Source organism: Pristiophorus japonicus, chromosome 8, assembly GCF_044704955.1.
Source record: "Pristiophorus japonicus isolate sPriJap1 chromosome 8, sPriJap1.hap1, whole genome shotgun sequence".
Taxonomy (NCBI): Eukaryota; Metazoa; Chordata; class Chondrichthyes; family Pristiophoridae; genus Pristiophorus; species Pristiophorus japonicus.
Genome location: NC_091984.1, coordinates 209183845 through 209210669, shown reverse-complemented (window position 1 = coordinate 209210669; position 26825 = coordinate 209183845). Strand labels below are relative to the sequence as shown.

At 48.1% G+C, this 26825-nt stretch overlaps 1 protein-coding gene across 1 annotated transcript in view; it reads right to left on the bottom strand.

Annotated features, from left to right (window-relative positions):
* LOC139268296 (rasGAP-activating-like protein 1) overlaps window positions 1-26825 on the bottom strand; it is a 328378-nt gene that overhangs the window by 150274 nt on the left and 151279 nt on the right. The window lies entirely within an intron of this gene.

The window sequence follows — 26825 nt, the reverse complement described above, 5'->3', positions numbered from 1 at the left end:
GAAAAAGTTCCCAGTAAACCACAAGCTCCTGATAAATATTTAATTTCCCAGTGAGCATCCAGCAGCCTCAGAATATAGGTCCCTGTGTGTAAAGCTAAAGAAAACATTAACGTGTCATAACACGATAGTTTGGTAAAAATATATGTTTTTTTAACTTTACACATAGATGTAGCCATCATTCTTGGGCCCCGGATTTCATGAGTTGCAAGAGCCGGCCATTTACCGCCCAAAGGACCGCCGATGGTCGCCGAGAGACCGGGCGGTACTTTGCCTGAAAGATTCCTCTAGAAGAGGCAGCCGTACCGCTCGGTGGCAAAATAATGCTTACTCCGTCAATCTGGGCGGCAGTGGGTGGGAGCTCTCAATATCGGTGGCAAATGAGCTTGCCGCCCAAGTGCCGCCAAGGATGGAGTCAGGCCCAGGGAGGGGGTGAACTCTGGAAAGTAAAAAAAAACTTTACCAAAAAAAAACCCACCGGAACACCTTCCGGGGACCCCGTCTAGGTAAGTCGCTGTAAAAAATGTTTTTTTAAGATGTTCACACCTTTTATTTCATGCCTTCATACCTACCGTTAGGGTAAGAACAGCCTGAACTCAGCAGTCCTTCTCACCGACCGCTCGCACCAGCCCAAGTGGAAACTGGGAGAGAGCGGAAAACGGCAGCAAGACTCGGCGGCAGTCAGCGGCAGCAGGTGGCAGTGGGCGGTAAGGCCACCAATATGGGGTCTGAGTGTCCAACATTACAACAGTGACTTTGCTTCAAAAATACTTCATTAGCTGCAAAGCGCTATGGGACATCCTGAGGTCATGATAGGTGCTATATAACTGCATGTCTTTCTTTTTTTTTCTCTGTGCTATTTTTTCCAGCTTAATAACTTTTATTTATAAAGCACCTTTAATGTAGTAAAACATCCCAAGGCACTTCACAGCAGTGTAATAAGACAAAACAAATACACTTGACACCGAGCCACATAGGAAGAAATGACGGCAGTTTGGTCAAAGAGGTAGGATTTAAGCAGCATCTTAAAGGAGGAAAGAGAGATAGAGAGGCGTAGAGGTTTAGGGCGGGAGTTCCAGAGGTTAGAGCTCAGGCAGTTGAAGGCACGGCCACCGATGGTTGAGCAGGTATAATCAGGGATGTTCAAAAGGGCAGAATTTGAGGAGCACGGATATCTCAGGAGATTACAGAGATAGGGAGGGGCAAGGTCATGGAGGGATTTGTAAACAAGAATAAGAATTTTGAAATTGAGGCGTTGTTTAAACAGGAGCCAATGTAGGTCAGAAAGCACAGGGGTGATGGGTGATCTCGACTTGGTGCGAGTTAGTACACAGGCTGCTGAGTTTTGGATGACCTCAAGTTTACGTAGTGTAGAGTATGGGAGACCAGCCTGGAGTGAGTTGGAGTAGTGAAGTCTAGAGGCATGAATAAGGAATTCAGCAGCAGAAGAGCTGAGGCAGGGGCGGAGGCGGGCAATGTTACAGAGTTGGAAAAAGCGGTTTTAGTTATGTCGCGGATATGTGGCTGGAAACTCATTTCAGGGTCAAATATGACACCTAGGTTGCGAACAGTCTTGTTCACCTTCAGATTTATGCTAGGGAGAAGGATGGAGTCAGTGGTTCGGGAACGCAGTTTGTGGTGGGGACCAAAGATAATGGCTTTGGTCTTCCCAATATTTAAATGGAGAACATTTCTGCTCATCCAGTACTGTATTAAGCAATCTGACAATTTAGATATCAAGCAAGGAACAAGAAAAGTGGTGGCAAGATAGAGCTGGATATCGTCACAGTACATGTGGAAACTGACTCCGTGTTTTCGGATGATATCATCAAAGGGACAGCATATAGATGAAAAATAAGAGGGGGCCAAGGACAGATCCTTGGGGGACACCAGAGGTAACGATGCGGGAGTGGGAAGAGAAGCCATTGCTGGAGATTTTCTGTCTACGATTAGATAGTCCAGGCGAGTGCAGTCCCACCTAGCTGGACGATGGTGGAGAGGCGTTGGAGGAGGATGGAGTGGTCAACTGTGCCAAAGGCAATATAATTAAAATTTCCCCCCTCTTTAAAATCAGGTTTGGATTCACCAGTGTATATATCAATATTCATCTGTCATCTAGTAATCAAAGAGGTGAAACTGGGGAGCCAGTAAAGATAACCGCAAAACTGTCTCCCGGGAATAACCCAAAAGTGTGTTATAGTGAACAGTAAATTATGTAGAAGGTGTTTTCTATAAATGAAATAGCCATGAGCGTTCCATTTTTGTATTAGCAGTTGTGATATATCTGAGTATTATAGTAGTTAGTGATAATGAAAGCACCAGCCTTTACGACATCTGGGTCTTTTATCTACTGTCTGGAGGGCTAATGCATTACATAAATTGGATTTACAGTAACACTAAAATCTTCATGAGCCGACAGCTATTGACTCAACCTATAGGTTGATATATTTCATAGAGATAATTAATAAACCTGTTGTCATGTATTCAACCAGCATTGTAACCCATGTATAAACTGACCTAAGTTGTACACTGTGAGAACACTGACTACTAGGTGGGAGACACTCCTAACCTGGACCTTCAGGTATAAAAGGGGAAGCTCCACCCACCTTCATCACTTGAGTGCTAAGGAATAAAGGACAGGTCACAGACTGACCTTCTCTCAAGCATGGGCCTCGTGTGCATATATACTGTGTAGTAAGGACGTATCAATGGCGACAAGAAACTGGGATTTAAACCACGCGAGCATGGCCACGAGCAGAACAGACGAGAGGTACTGTGTTAAGGAATGGTTGGGACAGAGATTCAACATTGTTAAAGCAGCACACAGTTCTCCAGGCAGACAGGGGCAGTCAGGCATGCCCCAACATGTAGTCGAACCCAGAGGGGGAGTTCGACAGAGACAATGGCAAGCTGAACAGCGATTCACGCCATTGCAAGGGACAATGCGGCCAGTAATGGGGCCATCAACACCTGTTAATGGTGCACTCAAGGACAATAACAGGGGCAGTCAGGGACGATCGACTGGCAAGGGACCTTTTGTTTCAAACCGCAACTCATGCTGGAGGCGTGGAGGCATACATTCAGCCGGAGTTTGCAAAGATGAGCAAAATACCTGCAGAAATTGCAGAAATGGACACTGGGGGAAATCGCTGGAAGCTGCAGTTCAGCGAGTTCATGTGGAGCACGTATACAGTTCATACACCAGGACACCACCGATAATGATGAAAGTGCTCCTCAATGGCATCCCAGTATCAATGGAGTTAGACACGGGTGCCAGCCAGTCCCTGATGGGTATCAAACAGTTTGAAAAGTTGTGGGCATCCAAGGCCAGGAGGCCAAAATTATCGCCGATTGACGCACAGCTACGGACTTACACAAAGCAGATCATTCCGGTGCTAGGCAGCGCCACGGTAGTCGTGACCCACAAAGATTCGGAGAACAGGTTGCCACTCTGGATTGTCCCAGGGGACGGTCCCGCACTACTGTGGAGGAGTTGGCTTGCTGTCATGAACTGGAAATGGGGCGATGTCAATGCAATTTCCTCTGTGGAGCGAGTATCATGCTCACAGGTCCTGGACAAATTTGACTCATTATTTCAACCCGGCATTGGCACTTTCATGGGGGCCAAGGTAGTGATTCACATAAACCCGGACGCCAGACCAGTACACCACAAGGCCAGAGCGGTGCCGTACGTGATGCGGGAAAAGATAGAAGGCGAATTGGACCGCCTGCTGAGGGAAGGCATCATCTCGCCAGTCGAATTCAGTGACTGGGCGAGCCCGATCGTGCCGGTGCTCAAGGCGGGTGGGTCGGTCAGGATATGTGGCGATTACAAGGCCACCATCAATCGGGTGTCACTCCAAGACCAGTACCCGCTACCGAGAGCGGAGGACCTCTTTGCGACGCTATCCGGTGGCAAACTTTTTTCAAAATTGGACCTGACCTCAGCTTACATGACCCAGGAGCTGGCGAGTGAGTCGAAGAAGCTGACCACCATCATGACACACAAGGGGTTGTTTGAGTACAACAGATGTCCGTTCGGGATTCGCTCGGCTGCCGCGATCTTCCAACGGAATATGGAAAGTCTCCTCAAGTCGATTCCAGGGACGGTGGTTTTTCAAGACGACATCCTCATTACGGGTTACGATACTGAAGAATACCTCCACAACCTGGAGGAGGTGCTATGCAGACTGGACCGGGTAGGTCTGTGACTGAAAAAGGCGAAGTGCATCTTCCTAGCTCCAGAGGTAGAATTCCTGGAGATGAGGGTAGCAGCAGACGGGATCAGCCCTACTGCATCCAAGACGGAAGCGATCCAGAGAGCACCCAGACCCCGTAACACGACGGAGTTGCGTTCGTTCCTGGGGCTCCTGAACTATTTTGGTAACTTTCTTCCCAAATTGAGCACGCTGCTAGAGCCGCTACACGTGCTCCTACGCAAAGGTCGAGAATGGGTCTGGGGGGACAGCCAGGAAAGGGCTTTTAATAGAGCACACAATTTGTTATGTTCCAACAATCTGTTAACGCTATATGACCCATGTAAGAAACTTGTGTTAACGTGCGATGCGTCGTCCTATGGTGTCGGGTGTGTGTTGCAGCATGTCAATGCCAAGGGTCAGTTACAGCCGGTAGCTTATGCATCCAAGAGTCTGTCCCAGGCAGAAAGGGGCTACGGGATGGTAGAAAAGGAGGCGTCGCATGTGTATATGCGGTAAAGAAAATGCACCAGTACCTGTTTGGCAGGAAATTTGAGCTGGAGACAGATCACAAACCCCTAACGTCCCTTTTGGCTGACAACAAGGCCATAAATGCAAACGCATCGGCCCGCATACAGAGGTGGGCACTCACGTTAGCTGCCTATGACTACACAATTCGGCACAGACCGGGCACCGAAAACTGCGCCGATGCACTCAGCAGGCTCCCACTAGCCACCACTGAGGGGGCTACCGAGCATGGTGCTGAGATGGTCATGGCTGTTGAAGCTTTCGGAAGCGAAGGCTCACCCGTGACAGCCCGTCAGACTGAAGTCTGGACAAATAGAGACCCGCTATTGTCACTAGTCAAGAAATGTGTCCTGAATGGGGACTAGGCAGCCACGTACAGGGCATGCCCTGATAAATTTAACCCATTTCACAGGCGCAAGGATGAACTCTCGATTCAGGCCGATTGCCTACTGTGGGGAAACAGCGTAGTCATGCCCCAGATGGGCAGAGAGATGTTCATCAGAGAACTCCACAATGGGCACCCGGGCATTGTCACGATGAAGGCAATTGCCAGGTCACACGTTTGCTGGCCAGGGATAGACGCAGATCTGGAACTTTGTGTTCGCAGGTGCAACACGTGTGCCCAGCTGGGCCATGCGCCCAGGGAAGCCCCTCTTAGCCCCTGGCCATGGCCCGCCAAGCCTTGGTCACGCATCCATGTGGACTACGCACGTCCTTTCATGGGGAAAATGTTTTTGGTTGTAGTAGACGCCTACTCCAAATGGATCGAGTGTGACATTTTAAATTCAAGCACATCCTCTGTCACGGTAGAAAGTCTACGGGCAATGTTCGCCACCCACGGTCTACCGGACGTCTTGGTCAGCGACAATGGCCCATGCTTCACAAGCACTGAATTCCAGGACTTCATGGCAGGCAATGGAATTAACCATATCAGAACGGCACCATTCAAGTTGGCCTCAAACGGCCAGGCAGAACGAGCAGTGCAGATAATCAAACAGGGGATGCTCAGAATCCAAGGGGGTTCCCTACAAACCCGCTTATCACGCCTCCTGTTGGCCTATAGAACCCGACCACACTCGCTCACAGGGGTTCCACACGCAGAGCTACTAATGAAAAGGACGCTCAAAACCCGATTATCCCTTATACACCCCACCGTGAAAGAAATTGTCGAGAGCAGGCGCCAGTCACAATATGACTACCATGACAGGAATGCGAGGGCGCGATGTATTGATGTAAATGATCCTGTTTTTGTCCTCAACTACGCTGCAGGGCCCAAATGGCTCGCAGTCACTGTGGTTGCCAAAGAGGGAAATAGGATTCTGGTAGTTAAACTTACCAATGGACAAATCTGCCGCAAACATGTGGATCAAACAAAAAGGAGGTTCAGCAACCCCATAGAAGAAGCAGAGGAAGAACACGATATAGAGTTCACTCCACCACAGGTGACCGAACCAAAGGGAGGAGAGCTCAGTCACTGTGGCCAGTCCGGACAGGCCTGAGGCACTGCAAACATCAGACACTCAGGCCAGCGCCCAACAACCGGAGCCCCAACTCAGGCGCTCTACAAGGGAGCGTAAACCACCAGAGAGACTCAACCTGTGATCCCAATAAGACTTTGGGGGGGGAGGTGATGTCATGTATTCAACCAGCATTGTAATCCATGTATAAACTGACCTAAGTTGTACACCGTGAGAACACTGACCACTAGGTGGGAGACACTCCTAACCTGGACCTTCAGGTATAAAAGGGGAAGCTCCACCCACCTTCATCACTTGAGTGCTAAGGAATAAAGGACAGGTCACAGACTGACCTTCTCTCAAGCATGGGCCTCGTGTGCATTTATACTGTATAGTAAGGACGTATCACCTGTAATTTACAGCAACACAACAACTTGCATTTATATAGCGCCTTTAACGTAGTAAAATGTCCCAAGGCGCTTCACAGCAATGTAATTTGAGAAAACAAATAAATTTGACACCGAGCCACATAGGAAAAATGATGGCAGATTGGTCAAAGAGGTAGGTTTTAAGCAGCGTCTTAAAGGAGGAAAGAGAGCTAGAGCGGCAGAGAGGTTTAGGGAGGGAGTTCCAGAGGTTAGGGCCCAGGCAGCTGAAGGCACGGCCACCAATGATTGAGCAGTTATAATCAGGGATGAACCAAAGGGAAGAATTAGAGGGGTGCAGACATCTTGTGGGGTTGTGCGGTTGAAGGAGAATACAGAGATAGGGAGGGTCGAGGCCATGGAGGGATTTGTAAACAAGGATGAGAATATTGAAATCGAGGTGTTGTTTAACCGGGAGCCGATGTAGGTCAGAAAGCACAGGGGTGATGGGTGATTGTGACTTGGTGTGAGTTAGGACACAAGCTGCTGAGTTTTGGATGACCTCAAGGTTACGTAAGGTAGAATGTGAGAGGCCAGCCAGCAGCATGTTGGAGTAGTCAAGTCTGGAGGTAACAAAGGCACGAATGAGAGTTTCAGCAGCAGATGAGCTGAGGCTGGGGCAGAGATGGGTAATGTTACGGAGGTGGAAATAGGCGGTTTAAGTTATGCCACGGATATGAGGCGGGAAGCTAATTTCAGGGTCAAATATGACACCAAGGGGCCGAAATTGCCCTCTTCTTTAAGGCCCGTTACCATGGGGTGATAATGCCTTTCCGACCGGGGGCAGGAGGATGGTCCGAACCATGTGGAATTACCCCCGGGCGGGGGCTGGAAAGGGGTTTCTGCCGCGCCCTATATTTCCGCCCGGTCTGGTGCTCTAACCTGTTGTCGGGCACGCGCTGAACTCTTACCACCCATTGGTGACTCTTTTCCGCCCTGCGAGAGAAATTGCCCCACAGGAGCGCAGCCGCTGCCGGTCGGTGCTCCCGATAGCTCTCTGCGGTGGGAAGCTGCCACTGGCTGGGCAGCACATCTAACCTTAAAGGGGTGGGTGCACCACCACATCCGGCATTTGATTTTAACTGTCAGCCAACTCTGCAATCGGCCCGACAATGGTGGCCACGGGTTCGGCCGAGCCGCCAACAGGAAGCCTGCACACCTTTCTTTACCCGAAGGGGGGAAACGTTGCTACACGTCAGCGGGACGCTGCACATCCACATCGCACTGACATCATCAGCGCCGTGCTGACATGCCCAGTATGGCGCTGATGACACCAACCGCCACTGCCCCGCTCCTGATTCGCTTCCGCCCCTCTGCCACCCCAATGATTTTTTTCTGAGGCAATTTCCCTCTATTCCCTGCCCCATGGATCCCGGCGGTAATTATCCGTCAAATTCCAATTATCCGCTCCAAACAGGGCGGAGGGCAATTTCGGCCCTCTCGGTTGCAAACAGTCTGGTTCAGCCTCAGACAGATGCTATGGAGAGGGATGGAGTCGGTGGCTAGGGAACGCAGTTTGTGGTGGGGACCGAAGACAATGTCTTCGGTCTTCCCAACATTTAAATGGAGAAAATGTCTCCTCATCTAGTACTAGATGTCGGACAAGTAGTCTGATAATTTAGAGACCGTGGAGGGGTCGGGAGAAGTGGTGGTGAGGTAGAGCTGGGTGTCATCAGCGTCCATGTGGAAACTGACTCCATGTTTTCAGATCATGTCGTCAAGGGGCAGCATAGAGATGAGAAATAGGAGGAGGCCAAGGATTGATCCTTGGGGGACACCAGAGGTAACGATGCGGGAGTGGGAAGAGAAGCCATTGCAGGTGATTCTCTGGCTATGATTAGATAGATAAGAATGGAACCAGGCGAGTGCAGTCCCACCCAGCTGGACGACGGTGGAGAGGCATTGAAGGAGGATAGAGTGGTCAGCCGTGTCAAAGGCTGCAGACAGGTTGAGAAGGGTGAGGAGGGATAGTTTACCTTTGTCACAGTCACAAAGGATGTAATTTGTGACTTTGATGAGAGCTGTTTCGGTACTGTGGCAGGGTCGGAAACCAAATTGAAGGGATTCAAACATGGAGTTGCGGGAAAGATGGGCCCGGATTTGGGAGGCGACAACACGTTCAAGGACTTTGGAGAGGAAAGGGAGGTCGGAGATGGGGCGGTAGCTAGCAAGCACAGTGGGATCAAGTGTTGTTTTTTATGAGAGGGGTGATGACGGCAGATTTGAGGTGGAGGGGGACAGTACCTGAGGAGAGAGAACCGTTAACAATGTCAGCTAACATGAGAGCCAGAAAAGGAAGTTTAGTGGGAATAGGGTCAAGGGAGCAGGACGTGGGTCTCATGGACAAGATGAGTGTGAAGAGGTCAAGAGGGAAGATCAGAGAGAAACTGGAGAAAGATGCGAGAATCAAAATTAGTGGTGCAAAACCAATTTTATTATGAGTTTATTTCCATGACATGTAAGAAGCAGTCATTCCCAGAGCACTTGGTTTTCTCTGGGTGTCTTTAACCACTTAGATCCCACTCTCTCCCTTCCTAAACCCCTCCACCGCCCTCTCTTCCTTTTAGACCCTCCGTAAAGCCTTGACTTTCACCAATCTTTTGGTAGCACCTCCCAATCCTTCCTTCTTTGTCGTTCTTTTCCCATGTGAAGTCCCTTGAAACATTTGGCTATGTTAAAGATGCAAGTTGCTGTTGATTTTGTTGTTGGTCAGACTTTCTCCTGTGATATTCCTGTGAGCATCAATGTTATCAAATCATGGACTGACCCAGCGTGCAACCTGGTATATCCCACAGCCTGGCTGCAGTGTTTTCTACAACACTGACCACACTTCCAAAAGCAATTCATTGCCTGTGAAGTGTTTTAGAACATCTTGAGGCCATCAAAGGTGTCACATAAATGCAAGTTCTTTAATTTGTAATGAGACACACGCCATCAGTACTGCTTACAATGCAGCTCCTTTCTTTAGTTTTATTTACAAAGGCAACTACTTTCCACTTCAACTTAGCGTTAGTCAATTGCTTTTCTCTTTATTTTTTTCTTCTCAAATTGAGCAATTCGTCTTTGTGCGAAGCAGAAATTTCCAATGCCTTTCATTTCTGGCTCAATAAATGCACTCCACAGAAATCGAGGTTGCCATTAACTGGAAGTGCCTGTAACAAACCCGCAATCAATGGGTCTTTGTTTCATTAAGGTAATCTGTCCTCCACTGCAGGCTCCGTTCTGTACGGTATCAGACACAGCACACTGCAGTCTGCCTCATCTTTTCCTCAGATCAGACATATAAATAATATTTTACAAGCTATGAGTTCTTTTACAGCCTCTTGTACATCATCATATTCATGAGGGCACATGTGTCTGGAGAGCCCCTGTACACAACTAAGCTCATCCACTGAAACATATTCCATAAACTAAAATATCCTGGAGTTTACTATCACAACTGGCTTTTTCATCGGGTACAAAGGGCTAGATTTTTGTTGGGCTTGTGCCTATATTGGTACCCCAGAGGGGTGGTAATTGTTATGCAAATGAGTTCCTGCCAGACGGCCAGCTTCTAGCGCCCCGCCGGGAAATTTGGTGCCAGTTTTGCGGGGGCGCTGAACAGTACCGCCGGGGACAATCGAGCCAGTTTTGACAGCACGCCCTAGTGGGACCACCTGGGACAGCAGGCGGTCCGTGTTGTCCCGGCGGTGGTAAGGGAAAGGAATGACTACATGAGGTAAGTGTGAACATTTTTTTTTGGTTTTATTTTTGCGATTTATCTTTAGGTGGGGTGAGCTAGGTATTGAGAATGTTGTTTTTGCCGATTTTTTTTTCCAGGGAAGCCTCTCTAAGGGCGCTCCGAGGCCAGCTCTTTAGCTCGGGATTTTCAGTTGCTCAGCCAGCCTGGCGCCCTAAGAGAGGTATGCAATGCCTCCCTTAGCGTTCTGCTCCACACTCAGGGCCCAGCTGGTGAATTCTGTGGCTGCAGACGCAAACCATTTCCCGGTGCAAAATGTACCGTCCCACCGCCATTATCGCCCGAAAAAGCCTCCATCTGAAAATCCAGCCCCACAAGTCAAGGGCAATATAAATCTAAAACCACTTATTCTCAACACTCCCCGTACCCACCTCTGTGATTTCAAATACGCATCCTCCTACTTATCTGGCTTAAGATTTATACCGTGACAGAGTTTTAACCACAGCACAAAGTACCACCAGGAATCCCTTTGTATTAACGCCATTCAACTTTATTTCCACTGTCCATGAAACAGTCTAATGACAGGGAGCGAAAGAAGCAACCTGTGTTTTCTATCTGCTGTCTTACAGACGAAATAACCCACTCATTACACGGCAGTCCTGGAGAGAGATAATGCGACCAGTGGATATAGTGGCATTGAAAGACAACACAATTAACAAAGCATTGTTTATAACATCTTATTCCATGGTACCTAGCTTGCCAATAACAATTCTAAAATTCCAAAATAAAAGGCCACTTTTATTAATTTGAGGCTCCCCCCATTTTCTGCTTCAAAGTCGATATGAAAGTTTTGGAAAATTGGCAATATAATCAGTCCTTGTTGTGAAATAATGTATTAACAATATCCTTCAAAGGTTACTCTAATTGTTAAGTACCATTAATTCAATAAATCACAGACCATTTAGAATTTGCAGCAATCTTTTGCAGGGGTATGGTAGCATAGTGGTTATGTTACTAGACTAGTAATCCAGAGGCCTGGACTAATGAATTTAAATTCAGTTAATTAAATAAATCTGGAATAAAAAGCTAGTATCAGAATTGGTGACCATGAAACTGTTGTAAAAACCCAACTGGTTCTCTAATGTCTTTTCGGGAAGGAAATCTGTCTTCCTTACCCGGTCTGGCCTCTATGTGGCTCCAGACCCACAGCTCTTAACTGCCCTCTGAAATGGTGGCTCACCATCCCCTTCTCAAGGGCAATTAGGGATGGGCAATAAATGGTTGCTAGCGATGCCCACATCCCATGAACGAAAAAAAAAATCTTTTGGGGAGCAAGATTCTATTATTGTTTTGGGTATTGAAAACATTTGAGATATAATGGCTAATGAGGGAAGAAAGCAATCTTTCAAGAATCGGTCTTAAATACAGCAACCTTTGCACACTACTGTACAGATACGGGCTCAAAATGCGCCACCTTCAAATTTTTGGAGCTATGTGTTTTTTGGAGCTAACTCAATTTTGCAAGTTTCGCCAAGGGTATAACGCCGTCCTTAACAGGTAACGGACGATTTCTTTAGTTAAGGTTTTTATGATGTCACTCGGGGTCAAACCCATCCATAACGCCATTTTTGCGAGTTTCGCCAGTAAGGATTTTTTTTAAAAACGCCGCTGGGGCCACTGGGGACCGCCTTGAAAAACCTTCGCTTACTAAATTGTAGTCAGATAGAAATCGGCGTTACAGATGCCATCTTGTTTATCGGAGCTGAGTTATAGGTTTTGGAGGGAGGGAACAAGACTTATATTATATCCAAACTAATTAAAAATGTTTGTTTGTGCGGAGGAAAAAGAGAAACTTTATTTATTGCAGTAAATTGCGAGTCTACCACTGAACCGCTGCTCACTGGGCTCGAGACCCACAGGGTCAGAGTGCCGGCTGCCAGGAACGTTCCCTCGGCCAGACACAGGAGCTCGCCGCTGGGCTTCCAAAGAAGCCCGGGGGGGGGAGGTGGAAGCCAAGATGGGGAGAGGAACAGCAGCGGGGGTTGCTTTCAGCCGGGGACAGCAGGGGTCAACAGTGGAGTCATTAGGCTGGGGACAGGGGGGTCGGCGGAGGTTCCTTTCGGCCGGGGATAGTGGGGGGGGGGGCAACGGGGGTTCCTTTCGGCCGGGGATAGGGGGGGTGGGGGCAACGGGGGTTCCTTTCGGCCGGGGATAGGGGGCCGGGGGCAACGGGGTTTCCTTTCGGCTGGGGATAGGGCGTGCGGGGGCAACAGGGGTTCCTTTCGGCCGGGGATAGGGGGGGGGCGGGGGCAACGGGGGTTCCTTTCGGCCGGGGATGGGGGGGCGGGGGCAACGGGGGTTCCTTTTGGCCGGGGATAGGGGGGGCGGGGGCAACGGGGGTTCCTTTCGGCCGGGGATAGGGGGGGGCGGGGGCAACGGGGGTTCCTTTCGGCCGGGGATGGGGGGGGGCGGGGGCAACGGGGGTTCCTTTTGGCCGGGGATAGGGGGGGCGGGGGCAACGGGGGGTTCCTTTAGGCTGGGGATGGGGGGGGCGGGGGCAACGGGGGTTCCTTTAGGCTGGGGATGGGGGGGGCGGGGGCAACGGGGGTTCCTTTCTGCCGGGGATAGGGGCAGAAAATGCTGAAAATCTCAGCGGGTGGGCACGGGAATAATCAGCACGGGTTAGCTGCAGAGTAAAGCTCTACAATTACACGTTACCTTGGAAACCTAAATGCTTGAGCATGCACAGAACAGAGCCATGTTTTTCGGCTCCATCAATTAGCTCCAGAAACGAAGGTCTTTCTGCATAGCGCCAAATTCAAAGAGAAAAATGGGGAAAATTCGGATTGATTTTTTTGCCACTACTTCGCCTTAAAAAATCGGCCGCTAATCTTAAATAGCTCCAAAAAAAGGCAATGTGGAATTTTGGGCCCATACTTTTAAGATGTACAGTAGTCTGATAATGCACTACGCTGAATGATGATTGTAAGAGATCCTGTAATAGGCTGGGATCAGTCCGTTTTTTTATATTAGTGGAGGAAGTATTGGCTCATCCAGGTCTTATGTCAGACATGCAGATGAAGAGTGCTGCAGGAAAATCGATGGCGGAGTCAGTGACTTATAGCTAAATGTATGTACCCGTATATTTAGAGAACATGAAGGTGAGATGAGATATATGGGCCCCTCTTTTCCACTTGCTGGATTTTTGGCACCCGCACATGTTAACGTCTGACTTTTTCATTTAGGTTTGCGGCAGAAAAAAAAAATCGGGACTTTCGCCAAAGAAATAATTGAATTTGACGCAGCACTCTCCGAAGTTAGTCTGGGGGGGCGGAGCTTCAAGTCTGTGCTAAAAACTCTCTGGGAATGCGCAGAAATCTGAAGTTGCCAGGGCAACCAGAGACGCGGAAGCCCGCTCCCCCGAAAGGACTGTTACCCCACCCATTGCCAAAAGGGCCACAAAGGACCTCTCCCCATCGCTGGACCCGCGGCCACCACAACCCCCGGGCTGGATCTACTGCCACTGTTCCCCCACCCCCCCCTTGCCCCAGCTCCCAGCCTCCACCCCGTCCCGCACATCCCCCTCCCCCCCCCCCGCTGGACCCAATGCAATCCCGGGCTGAATGGCCCTCCCGCTCCCTGCTTCAACTTGCAGGGAGAGCGGGGAGGCCATTCGGCCCACGATTGCAGCAGGGAGAGCAGTCCTTTCAGCCTGGAAATCTTCTTCCCTTGCTGCAAAAAGAGTTCCCTGTGAATAAAAGGTATTTTATTGTGTATTCTTATTGTCTCGCTCCCGTCCTCTTGTGCCGCATGCTGATTCCTTCATTTAACATGTGTTTTTTTTTTGCGCGGCTTTTGGGCAGTGTGTGCCGCGCTGAAACAAATCATGGATGGCCAAAATCGATTAAGTCCACAACAACGGCTCCGGATCCCGTTTTGACTCAGGTCAGCGGCAATAATGTTTAAATTGCCGCACACGGTCGGCACTGGCATCCAAACGTTGGCGAAAGTTGGAAAGTGAGTATTTCACGCCAAAAAAAATTTGGACAAAAAAAACAGCGCACAATCATGGTAAAAATAGAGGCCTTATATATATAGAGAGAGAGAAGAGATAGATAGACAGACTTGCATTTATATAGCACCTTTCACAACTACCGGACATCTCAAAGCGCTTTACAGCCAATGAAGTACTTTTGGAGTGAAGTCACTGTTGTAATGTGGGAACACAGCAGCCAACTTGTGCACAGCAAACTCCCAGCAATGTGATCATGACCAGGTAATCCATTTTTGTTATGTTGATTAAGGGATAAATATTGGCCAGGACACTGGGAATAACTCCCCTACTATTCTTCAAAATAGTGCCATGGGATCTTTTACATGTACCTGAGAGAGCAGACAGGGCCTCAGTTTAACATCTCATCTGAAAGACAGCACCTCCGACAGTGCAGCACTCCCTCAGCATTGCACTGGAGTCAGCCTAGATTTATGCGCTTAAGTTTCTGGAGTGGGACTTAAACCCACAACCTTCTGACTCAGAGGCGATGGTACTACCCACTGAGTCACCACTGACACTGGGATAATGGTAACATTGGGGAGAGGCCAAGCATTTGCGAAAGTAAACATGTTGACTGAGACAGCAGTTGGTTTAATCTAAATCAAAGGCGAAATACTGCAGATGATGGGAATCTGAAATATAAAACCAGAAAATGCTGGAAACACTCAGCATCTGTGGAGAGAAAAACAGAGTTTAGTCTAGCTTGATACTGTGAAGAAAGGACAATAACTGCTCTATCAGGTAGTGAGCTTTTCACAGGCTTCATTAAGGTGAGTTTTTGTGCGTTTTTTAAAATGAGCAACCAGGAGTGGAAAACCAGAACATTGGCTCGGACTGCTCCCAGAATAATTACCATGTCATGTATGTACATGCTGTTTGTAGCCACCAGATGGTGTCATTGTTGGAGGCCACTGAGTAGCACCCACATGGTGCTGCTCTGTATAAAAGGCCAGCCATGTTGGAGTCAGGCACTTAGGGCCCAAATAAAGCAGAAGCAAGGTTGTACCTTGCTTAGTTAAACAGTACCCAGTTTGAGCCTTTATTGCATACATAACATTTGGCGACGAGAATATAAGAACCTTTGGTTGCAAAATGAGCACGACTGGATTTTTAGAGTGATTTGTGGAGGGAGAAGATTAGGCAGACTTTGTGAGCCGTTTGAACCAGTACTTCATGGCCAACAAAATGAAGGGGGTCGAGAATGCAGATCGGCGCGGGGCCGTGTTCCTCACTGTGTGCGGTTCAAAGATCTACGGTCTGATAAAAAATCTAATCATCCTAGTGATCCAACAGAGAAAACCGTACGAGGAGTTGCGTATATTGGTACGGGAGCACCTCAAGCCAGACGACGGCATCACCATCTTGAGATACAGATTTTATACGCACGTTCGATCGGAGGGCCAGAGCGCGGCGGAATTTGTTGCTGACCTGAGACGTCTAGCGGGACCGTGCAAGTTTGAGACGGTGTTGGCAGTCATGCTGCGGGACTTCTTTGTTATCTGTATCAACCATGAGGTGATCCTGCGCAAACTTCTGGCGGTGGAGGAGTTGGGTTTAAAAAGGGCCAGCCAGATCGCTCAATCATGTATGACGGCGGACAGGAATCTAAAGCAAATAGCGGTGAAGAACCGAACCTCAGCAAGTACTGTAAATGCGATTGATTCGACGTTCGGACGAGCAGCACATGGCAGGGCCTATCAGGCTGCGTTCGTGAAACCTGTGGCTGCCCAAAGTCCGCCAGCGGGAAGGTATCCGACTTCTCCATGTTGGCATTGTGGGGGAAATCATCGGCACCAATTTGAGCAATATAGTTGCAAAGGCTGTCTGAGAGTGGGGCATCTCTAGCGCAAATATCCGCAGATGAGCAGGCGAGCTGCGACACACCACGTGGAGGATGAGAGTCAGACAGCGCGGATCCGGATACGCAATCTGAGATGTCAGATTAGGAAGTGTATGGACTGTACTCTTTCATAACCAAGAGTAAACCAATTTTGATTAATGTGAAGCTTAACGGGATACTGGTATTGATGGAACTGGACCCAAGACCCGTCCATCATAAAGCTCGGGCAGTGCCGTACATGATGAGGGAGAAGGTCGAAATTGAACTGGACAGACTCCAGTGTGAAAGGAGCATCGCACCGGTTGAATTTACTGAATGGGCCAGCCCCATTGTTCCTGTGCTGAAAAGTGATGGCACAATCAGAATCTGTGGAGACTACAAGGCTACAAACAATGGGGTCTCGAAACAAGATCAGTACCTGTTACCGAAGGCTGATGACTTGTTTGCGATGCTAGCTGGAGGGAAGTCATTCACAAAACTGGACTTGACGTCGGCCTATATTACGCAGGAGTTGGTTGAGACGTTGAAGAGACTTATGTGCATTAACATGCACAAAGAACTGTTTATTTATCACAGGTGCCCATTTGGAATTCGCTCGGCTGCAGCAATATTCCAGAGGAATATGGAAAGTCTACTGAAGTCCGTTCCCAGAACGGTCGTGTTCCAAGATGACATCCTGATTACCGGTCGTGACTCCAAGAAACATCTGAATAACCTGGAAGAGATTCTACTGCGTTTGGACAGAGTGGGACTCAGACTTAAACGCTCAAAGTGCGTCTTCATGGCACCGGAGGTCGAATTCCTCGGGAGGAAAATCGCAGCTGATGGCATCAGACCTACTGACATGAAAACCAAAGCCATCAAGAATGCACCCAAGCTGCAGAACGTGACGGAGCTGCATTCGTTCCTGGGTCTACTCAACTACTTTGGTAACTTCCTACCTAAATTGAGCACCTTACTTGAACCACTGCACATGCTATTGAGAAAAGGCAACAACTGGGTGTGGGGTGCATTGCAAGACAGAGGTTTCGAGAAAGCCACCAATCTGTTTTGCTCAAACAAACTGCTGGCACATTATCACCCATGTAAACGTTTGGTTTTGGCCTGTGATGCATCGTCATATGGAATTGGTTGTGTGTTACAACAAGCCAGTAGTCGGGGAAACTTCAACCTGTCACGTATGCATCTAAAAGTTTGTCCAAAGCAGAAAGACCCTACAGTATAGTAGAAAAAGAAGCTTTAGCGTGTGTGTACGGTGTTAAAAAGATGCATCAATACCTGTTCGGTCTGAGGTTCGAATTAGAGACTGATCATAAGCCGCTCATTTCGTTGTTTTCTGAGAGCAAAGGTATCAATACCAACACTTCATCCCGCATCCAAAGGTGGGTGCTGACATTATGTGCCAATGGTTATGTCATTCGCCACAGACCTGGCACAGAGAATTGTGCCGATGCTTTGAGCCGGTTGCCGTTGCCCACACCGAAGGTGAAAACGCCACAACCGGCGGATCTAATGTTAATCATGGATGTTTTTGAGAGTGAAGGCACTCCTGTCACGGCTCAACAAGTTAAGAGCTGGACCAGCCTGGACCTGATTTTATCGGTGGTAAAGGGTTGCATCCTCAAAGGGGATTAGTCTGCCACACCTAAGCAAATGTGCGAGGAGGCCATTCTTCTCAAAGATTCAAGCAGATTGCATATTGTGGGGCAATCGAGTTGTAATGCCTAAGAAAGGGAGAGAGAAGTTTGTGCATGAGTTACATAGCACACATCCTGGTATAGTGATGATGAAGGCCATTGCCAGGTCCCACGTATGGTAGCCAGGAATTGATTCTGAGCTGGAAGCATGCGTGCATCAGTGCAACACCTGCATGCAGCTCAGCAAAGCACCAGCGGAATCACCGCTGAGTCTGTGGTCATGGCCATCCAAACCTTGGTCCAGGATCCATGTAGATTTTGCAGGTCTCTTCCTGGGCAAGATGTTTTTAGTGGTGGTGGATGCTTATTCGAAGTGGATAGAATATATAATCATGTCATCCAGTACGTCCACGGCAATCATAGAGAATCTCAAGTCATGTTTGCGACACATGGTCTGCCTGACATAGTGGTGAGCAACAATGGGTCATGCTTCACCAGTCAGAAGTTTCAGGAGTTTATAAAACTTAACGGCATGAAACATGTAAGGTCAGCACCGTTCAAGCCTGCGTCCAACGGGCAAGCAGAACGTGCAGTACAAATTATCAAGCAAGAGTACCCCAAGGGTCACTGCAGACCCGCTTGTCTTGCATACGGACCTGTTCAATAAAAATGGACTTGCAATTCCTGACATTGTCACTGCCACTCCCAACAAGTCAGCCATCCAGCCACCAGACCCGCTTGTCTCGCCTGTTGAACTCATGATGAAAAGAGGTCTTAAGACCAAGTTATCTCTGGCACATCCAGATTTAAGTAATCATGTTGAATGCAGAAGTCAGAGTCAACAAGGGCAGCACGATCGCACAACTGTGTCACGCGAGATTTCAGTTAATGATCCTGTATATGTGTTGAATTATGGTCAGGGTCCCAAATGGATCGCTGGTACGGTCATGGCCAAGGAGGGCAACAGAGTATTTGTTATTAAGCTCAAGAATGGGCAAACTTGCAGGAAACACATGGATCAAACAAAGCTGAGGCACACAGACGAGTCAGAGCAGTCGGACGAAGAAACCGTTGACGACCAACCAACCTACCAGCAGCCTTCAGTGGACTCAAGAGTCATCAGTGAACCTGGAATTTCCATCACGGACCTGTTCAATAAAAACGGACTTGCAATTTCTGACATTGCCACTGCCACCCCCAACAAGTCAGCCATCCAGCCATCAGCCACAACAGACTCCGTACATTCACCCAAGGCCGGAATCGAACTGAGACGGTCAACCCGGGGGCGTAAAGCACCAGACCGTCTCAACCTGTGAAAGACTGTGATAAGATCTCAGAGGAGGGTATTTGTTATATATGTAAACTTGTATTTACTTTGTACAGCCACCAGAGGGCTCATCCCCTGGAGTCCCATGGGATCCCCTAATTCTTTGGGAGCAGTTTTTTTTAAGGAGGCCTCACAGGTTGGAGAGGCACTCTGGAGACCTGCAATAAAAGACTAAGGTCACACTTTACTTTGAGCTCACAGTGTTCAGTCTGACTCTTTCTCCATACATAACAATTGGCGATGAGATACAGATAGCGAACCCAAAGATGCAGAGAACAGTGGGCATCCTCGAGAAATTCTCGGCGAGAGATGATTGGGAAACTTTTGTGGAGCGACTCAACCAATACTTCGTGGCCAATGAGCTAGTTGTGGAAGAGAACGCTGCCAAACGAAGGGCGATCCTCCTCACCGTCTGTGGGGCACCAACATATGGTCTCATGAAGAATCTGCTTACTCGAGCGAAACCCACGGAGAGATCGTACAATGATTTGTGCAAACTGGTCCGAGAGCATTTGAACCCGAAGGAAAGCATTCTGAAGGCGAGGTACCGGTTCTATACCTACAAAAGATCTGAAGGCCAGGAAGTGGCGAGTTATGTCGCCAAGCTAAGATGCCTTACAGGACATTGCGAATTTGAAGGACATTTGTAGCACATGCTCAGAGACTTTTGCATACTTGGCATTGGCCATGAAACCATCCTTCGCAAACTTTTGACTGTAGAGACTCCAACCTTGAGTAAGACCATAGCAATAGCCCAGGCATTCATTGCCACCAGTGACAATGCTAAGCAAATCTCTCAGCACACAAGTGCTGCTACAAGTACTGTGAACAAAGTGATGTTGTTTTCGAATCGCAATGTACAGGGCAGGTCACACATACCTGCAGCTGCACGTCCACAGATGTCTCAGAGTCCACCATCAAGGGTGATGAATGTAAGGCCATTAACACCTCGTTGGCGCTGCGGGGGTGATCATCGCTTCCATTCATGCTGATTCAAAAGGTACATTTGCAAGGGATGTAGAACAATGGGACACCTCCAACGTATGTGCAGGCGAGCTGCAAAAACTGCTAAACTTGCAAACCACCATGTTGCAGCAGAGGAGGACAGATCCACGGAGGATCACGATGAACCAAAGCCTCAGACTGAGGAGGCAGAGGTACATGGGGTGCACACATTCACCACGAATTGTCCCCCGATAATGTTGAATGTTGAACTAAATGGACTCCCAGTGTCAATGGAGCTGGGCACGGGCGCAAGCCAGTCCATTATGGGCAAAAAGACTTTCGAAAGATTGTGGTGCAACAAGGCCTCAAGGCCAGTCGTAACTCCAGTTCGCACAAAACTAAGAACTTACACGAAAGAACTGATTCCCGTAATCGGCAGTGCTACTGTAAAGGTCTCCAAGATGGAGTGGTGCACAAGCTACCACTCTGGGTGGTACCGGGCGATGGTCCCACGCTGCTCGGCAGGAGCTGGCTGGGAAAGATACACTGGAACTGGGACGACATCCAAGCACTATCACCCGCTGACGACACTTCGTGTGCCCAGGTCTTAAACAAATTTCCTTCACTGTTCGAACCAGGCATTGGGAAATTCCAAGGAGCAAAACTGCAGATCCACCTAATTCCAGGGGCGCGACCCATCCATCACAAGGCGAGAGCAGTACTGTGCATGATGAGAGAAAGGGTAGAGGTCAAGTTCGACCGGCTACAAAGAGAGGGCATCATCTCACCGATCGACTTCAACAAGTGGGCCAGTCCTATTGTCCCAGTCCTCAAGGGAGATGGCACCGTCAGAATCTGTAGCGAGTACAAAGTAACTATCAATCGTTTCTCCCTGCAGGACCAATACCCACTACCAAAGGCCGATGACCTCTTTGCAACACTGGCAGGACGAAAGATGTTCACGAAGCTTGATCTGACTTCAGCCTACATGATGCAGGAACTGGAGAAATCATCAAAGGGCCTCACCTGCATCAACACGCACAAAGGTCTTTTTGTTTATAACAGATGCCCATTTGGAACTCGATCAGCGGCGGCGATATTCCAGAGAAACATGGAAAGCTTACTGAAGTCGGTCCCGCACACCGTGGTCTTCTCGGACGACACCTTGGTCACAGGTCGGAACACAGTCGAGCATCTGCAGAACCTGGAGGAGGTTCTTAGTCGATTCAACCGCGTGGGGCTCAGGTTAAAACGCTCGAAGTGCATTTTCTTGACGCCTGAAGTGGAGTTCTTGGGAAAGAAGATTGCGATGGACAGCATCAGACCCACCAATGCGAAGACGGAGGCAATCGAGAATGCACCGAGGCCACAGAACGTGACGGGGCTGCGGTCGTTTCTGGGACTCCTGAACTACTTTGGTAACTTCTTACCGGGTCTCAGCACCCCGCTAGAACCACTACATGTCTTACTATGAAAAGGGGGCGAATGGGTTTGGGGCAAAAGCCAAGAAAATGCCTTTGTAAAAGCAAGAAAATTGTTATGCTCAAACAAATTGCTTGTGTTGTATGATCCATGTAAGCGTTTGGTACTAGCATGTGATGCTTCATCATATGGCTTCGGATGTGTATTGCAACAAGCTAATAATTTCAGAAAACTGCAATCAGTTGCTTATGCATCCAGGAGTCTGTCTAAAGCTGAGAGAGCCTACAGTATGATTGAAAAAGAAGTGTTAGCGTGTGTCTATGGGGTAAAGAAAATGCATCAACACCTGTTTGGGCTAAAATTTGAATTGGAAACTGACCATAAGCCACTCATATCCCTGTTTTCCGAGAGTAAAGGGATAAATACCAACGCATCAGCCCACATCCAGAGATGGGCGCTCACGTTGTCCGCACACAACGACGCCATCCGCCACGGGCCCGTCAGAGAAAACTGCGCCGATGCTCTCAGTAGGCTGCCATTACCCACCACGGGGGTGGAAATGGCACATCCCGCAGATTTAGCCATGGTTATTGAAGCATTTGAGAGTGAGCAATCACCTGTCACTGCCCGACAGATCAAAACTTGGACGAGCCAAGACCCCTTATTATTTCCAGTCAAAAACTATGTGCTCCACGGGAGCTGGTCCAGTGTCCCAGTGGAAATACAGGAAGAGATAAAGCCGTTCCAGCGGCGCAAAGATGAAATGTCAATACAGGCAGACTGCCTTCTATGGGGCAATCGAGTAGTAGTTCCCAAGAAGTGCAGAGACACCTTCATCAATGACCTCGACAGGACCCACCCAGGCATCGTAATAATGAAAGCGATAACCAGATCCCACGTGTGGTGGCCCGGTATCGATGTGGACTTAGAGTCCTGCTTTCACAGATATAATACATGCTCGCAGTTAAGCAATGTACCCAGGGAGGCGCCACTAAGTTTATGGTCTTGGCCCTCCAAACCGTGGTCTAAGGTACACGTCGACTATGCAGGCCCGTTCTTGGGTAAAATGTTCCTTGTGGTTGTAGATGCATACTCCAAGTGGATTGAATGTGTGATAATATCCGCCGCCACTACTGAAAACCTGCGGGCCATGTTTACCACACACGGCCTACCCGATGTCCTGGTGAGCGACAACGGGCCATGTTTTACCAGTGCTGAGTTCAAAGAATTCATGACCCGTAACGGGATCAAACAAGTCACATCTGCCCTGTTTAAACCAGCGTCTAATGGTCAGGCAGAGAGAGCAGTGCTCACTGCAGACTCGCCTATCCCGAGTCCTGCTTAGCCACCGCACAAGACCCCACTCGCTCACTGGGATCCCACCTGCTGAACTGCTCATGAAAAGAGCACTTAAGACAAGGCTCTCGCTAGTTCACCCTGATCTACATGAACAGGTAGAGAGCAGGCTGCTTCAACAAAGTGAATACCATGATAGCTCAAATGTGTCACGCGAGATTGAAATCAGTGATCCCATATTTGTATTGAATTATGGACAAGGTCCCAAGTAGCTTCCCAGCACTGTCGTGGCCAAAGAGGGGAGCAGGGTGTTTCGGGTCAAACTTTCAAATGGACTAATTCACCGGAAACACTTGGACCAAATCAAACTCAGATTCGCGGACTATCCTGAGCAACCCACCTTGGACCCTACCTTTTTTGATCCCCCAACATACACCCCAGTGGCAACCGGTACCACAGTTGACCACGAAGCAGAACCCATCATCCACAGCAGCCCAGCAGGACCCAACACACCAGGCAGCCCAGCAAGGCCAGCTGCACAGCAGCCCAGTGAGGGCCCAGCAAATGATTCAACAATGCCAGCTTTCACACCGAGATGATCAACCAGGACAAGAAAGGCCCCAGATCAACTCACATTGTAAATAGTTACACTATTGACTTTGCGGGGGTGTGTTGTTATATATCTAAACTTGTATTTACTCTGTACAGCCACCAGAGGGCTCATCCCCTGGAGTTCCAAAGGATCCCATAATCCCTTGGGAGCACAGATATTTAAGGAGGCCTCACAGGTTGGAGAAGCACTCTGGAGACCTGCAATAAAAGACTGTCACACTTTACTTTGAGCTCACAGTGTTCAGTCTGACTCTTTCTCCATACATAACAGTATTGTCATGTATGTATATGCTGTTTGGAGCCACCAGATGGTGTCATTGTTGGAGACCACTGAGCGGCACGCACAGGGTGCCGCTCTGGTATAAAAGGCCAGCCATTTTGGAGTCAGGCACGTTGGGCCCAAATAAAGCAGAAGCAAGGTTATACCTTGCTTAGTTAAACAGTACTCAGTTTGAACCTTTATTGCATACATAACATACCATAACATTCATACTTGGAGCTGCTGTACTAAATTTAGTGGTATCAGTTTGCACTATAAGAATAAGCCATAGTTTTAAAATCCACCACAATATGCAGGTATTGAATGAAGACCACTTTCGAAAAAACGTTAGACTTGAAGGTTTTCACGAAAAGCTAAAATAAGTTGAGATTGTACAAACCAAATCAGTAAAAAGAAAAGCATTACATATCAGTAAGTCGCAAATGGTGAGGACAGCTGCTATTGTTAAACACCCAGTACTGGCAATGCCAACAGGAGATGTGGGAGTACATTATGGCCTTCACCGCCTGGATGGTGATCTGGTGGAGTGGATCGCCAGCTCGTTATAGAACCTGCCTGAGTTTCATTCCATTCTAGGCAGGGAAAACAGAAATCAAACATGGGAATTTCCTGGAGTGTATTAGGGATGGTTTTCTAGATCAATATGTCGAGGAACCAACTAGAGGGCTGGCCATCATAGACTAAGTGATGTGTAACAAGGAAGGACTAATTAGCAATCTTGTTGTGCGAGGCCCCTTGGGGAAGAGTGACCATAATATGGTAGAATTCTTTATTAAGATGGCGAGTGACACAGTTAATTCGGAAACTAGGGTCCTGAACTTAAGGAAAGGTAACTTCGACGGTATGAGGCGTGAATTGGCTAGAATAGACTAGCAAAGGATATTTAAACGGTTGACGGTGGATAAGCAATGGCAAACATTTAAAGATCACATGGATGATTGTACGTCCCTGCCTGGAGTAAAAATAAAACGGGGAAGGTGGCTCAACCGTGGCTAACAAGGGAAATTAAGGATAGTGTTAAATTCAAGGAAGAGGCATGTAAATTGGCTAGAAACAGCAACAAACCTGAGGACTGGGAGAAATTTAGAACTCAACAGAGGAGGACTAAGGGTTTAATTAAGAGGGGGAAAATAGAGTACGAGAGGAAGTTTGCAGGGAACCTAAAAACTGACTGCAAAAGCTTCTATAAATATGTGAAGAAAAAAAGATTAGTGAAGACAAATGTAGGTCCCTTGCAGTCGGATTCAGGTGAATTTATAATGGGGAACAAAGAAATGGCAGACCGATTGAACAAATACATCGGTTCTGTCTTCACAAAGGAAGACACAAATAACCTTCTGATTGTACTAGGGGACAATGGGTCTAGTGAGAAGGAGGAACTGAAGGATATCCTTATTAGGCGGGAAATTGTGTTAGGAAAATTGATGGGATTGAAGGCTGATAAATCCCCGGGGCCTGATAGTCTGCATCCCAGAGTACTTAAGGAAGTGGCCCTAGAAATAGTGGATGCATTGATGATCATTTTCCAACAGTCTTATCGACTCTGGATCAGTTCCTATGGACTGAGGGTAGCTAATTTAACACCACTTTTTAAGAAAGGAGGGAGAGAGAAAGCGGGTTATTATAGACCGGTTAGCCTGACATCAGTAGTGGGGAAAATGTTGGAATCAATCATTAAGGATGAAATAGCAGCGCATTTGGAAAGCAGTGACAGGATCGGTCAAAGTCAGCATGGATTTATGAAAGGGAAATCATGCTTGATGAATCTTCTGGAATTTTTTGAGGATGTAACTAGCAGAGTGGACAAGGGAGAACCAGTGGATCTGGTGTATTTGGACTTTCAAAAGGCTTTTGACAAAGTCCCGCACAAGAGATTGGTGTGCAAAATCAAAGCACATGGTATTGGGGGTAATGTACTGACGTGGATAGAGAACTGGCTGGCAGACAGGAAGCAGAGAGTCGGTATAAATGGGTCCTTTTCAGAATGGCAGGCAGTGACTACTGGAGTGCCACAGAGCTCAGTGCTGGGACCCCAGCTATTTACAATATATATCAATGATTTAGATGAAGGAATTGAGTGTAATATCTCCAAGTTTGCAGATGACACTAAACTGGGTGGCGGTGTGAGCTGTGAGGGGGACGCTAAGAGGCTGCAGGGTGACTTGGACAGGTTTGGTGAGTGGGCAAATGCATGGCAGATGCAGAATAATGTGGTTAAATGTGAGGTTATCCATTTTGGGGGCAAAAACACAAAGGCAAAATATTATCTGAATGGCGGCAGATTAGGAAAAGGGGAGGTGCAATGAGACCTGGGTGTCATGGTTCATCAGTCATTGAAGGTTGGCATGCAGGTAAAGCAGGTGATTTGAGTATAGGAGCAGGAAGGTCTTATTGCAGTTGTACAGGGCCTTAGTGAGGCCTCACCTGGAATATTGTGTTCAGTTTTGGTCTCCTAATCTGAGGAAGGACGTTCTTGCTATTGAGGGAGTGCACCAGACTAATTCCCGGGATGGCTGGACTGTCATATGAGGAGAGACTGGATCAACTGGGCCTTTATTCACTGGAGTTTAAAAGGATGAGAGGGGATCTCATAGAAACATATAAGATTCTGATGGGACTGGACAGGTTAGATGCGGGAAGAATGTTCCCAATGTTGGGGAAGTCCAGAACCAGAGGACATAATCTTAGGATAAAGGGTAGGCCATTTAGGACTGAGATGAGGAGAAACTTCTTCACTCAGAGAGTTGTTAATCTATGGAATTCCCTGCCGCAGAGAGTTTTTGATGCCAGTTCATTGGATATATTCAAGAGGGAGTTAGATATGGCCCTTACGGCTAAGGGGATCAAGGGGTATGGAGAGAAAGCAGGAAAGGGATACTGAGGGAATAATCAGCCATGATCTTATTGAATGGCGGTGCAGGCTCGAAGGGCCGAATGGCCTACTCTTGCACCTATTTTCTATGCTTCTATGTTTCTATGAAATCTGATTAAAAACCCAAAGTCATTCTGAAGAAAAAGTCACAGATCAGCCTGTACTAAGGGCACATAAAGAAAGTGGGGTGTCCAGGTATCTGGCTGCTCTTGGAACGGAATACAAGATCTAGCACTTTAGGCCAGAACCAACCCTTGA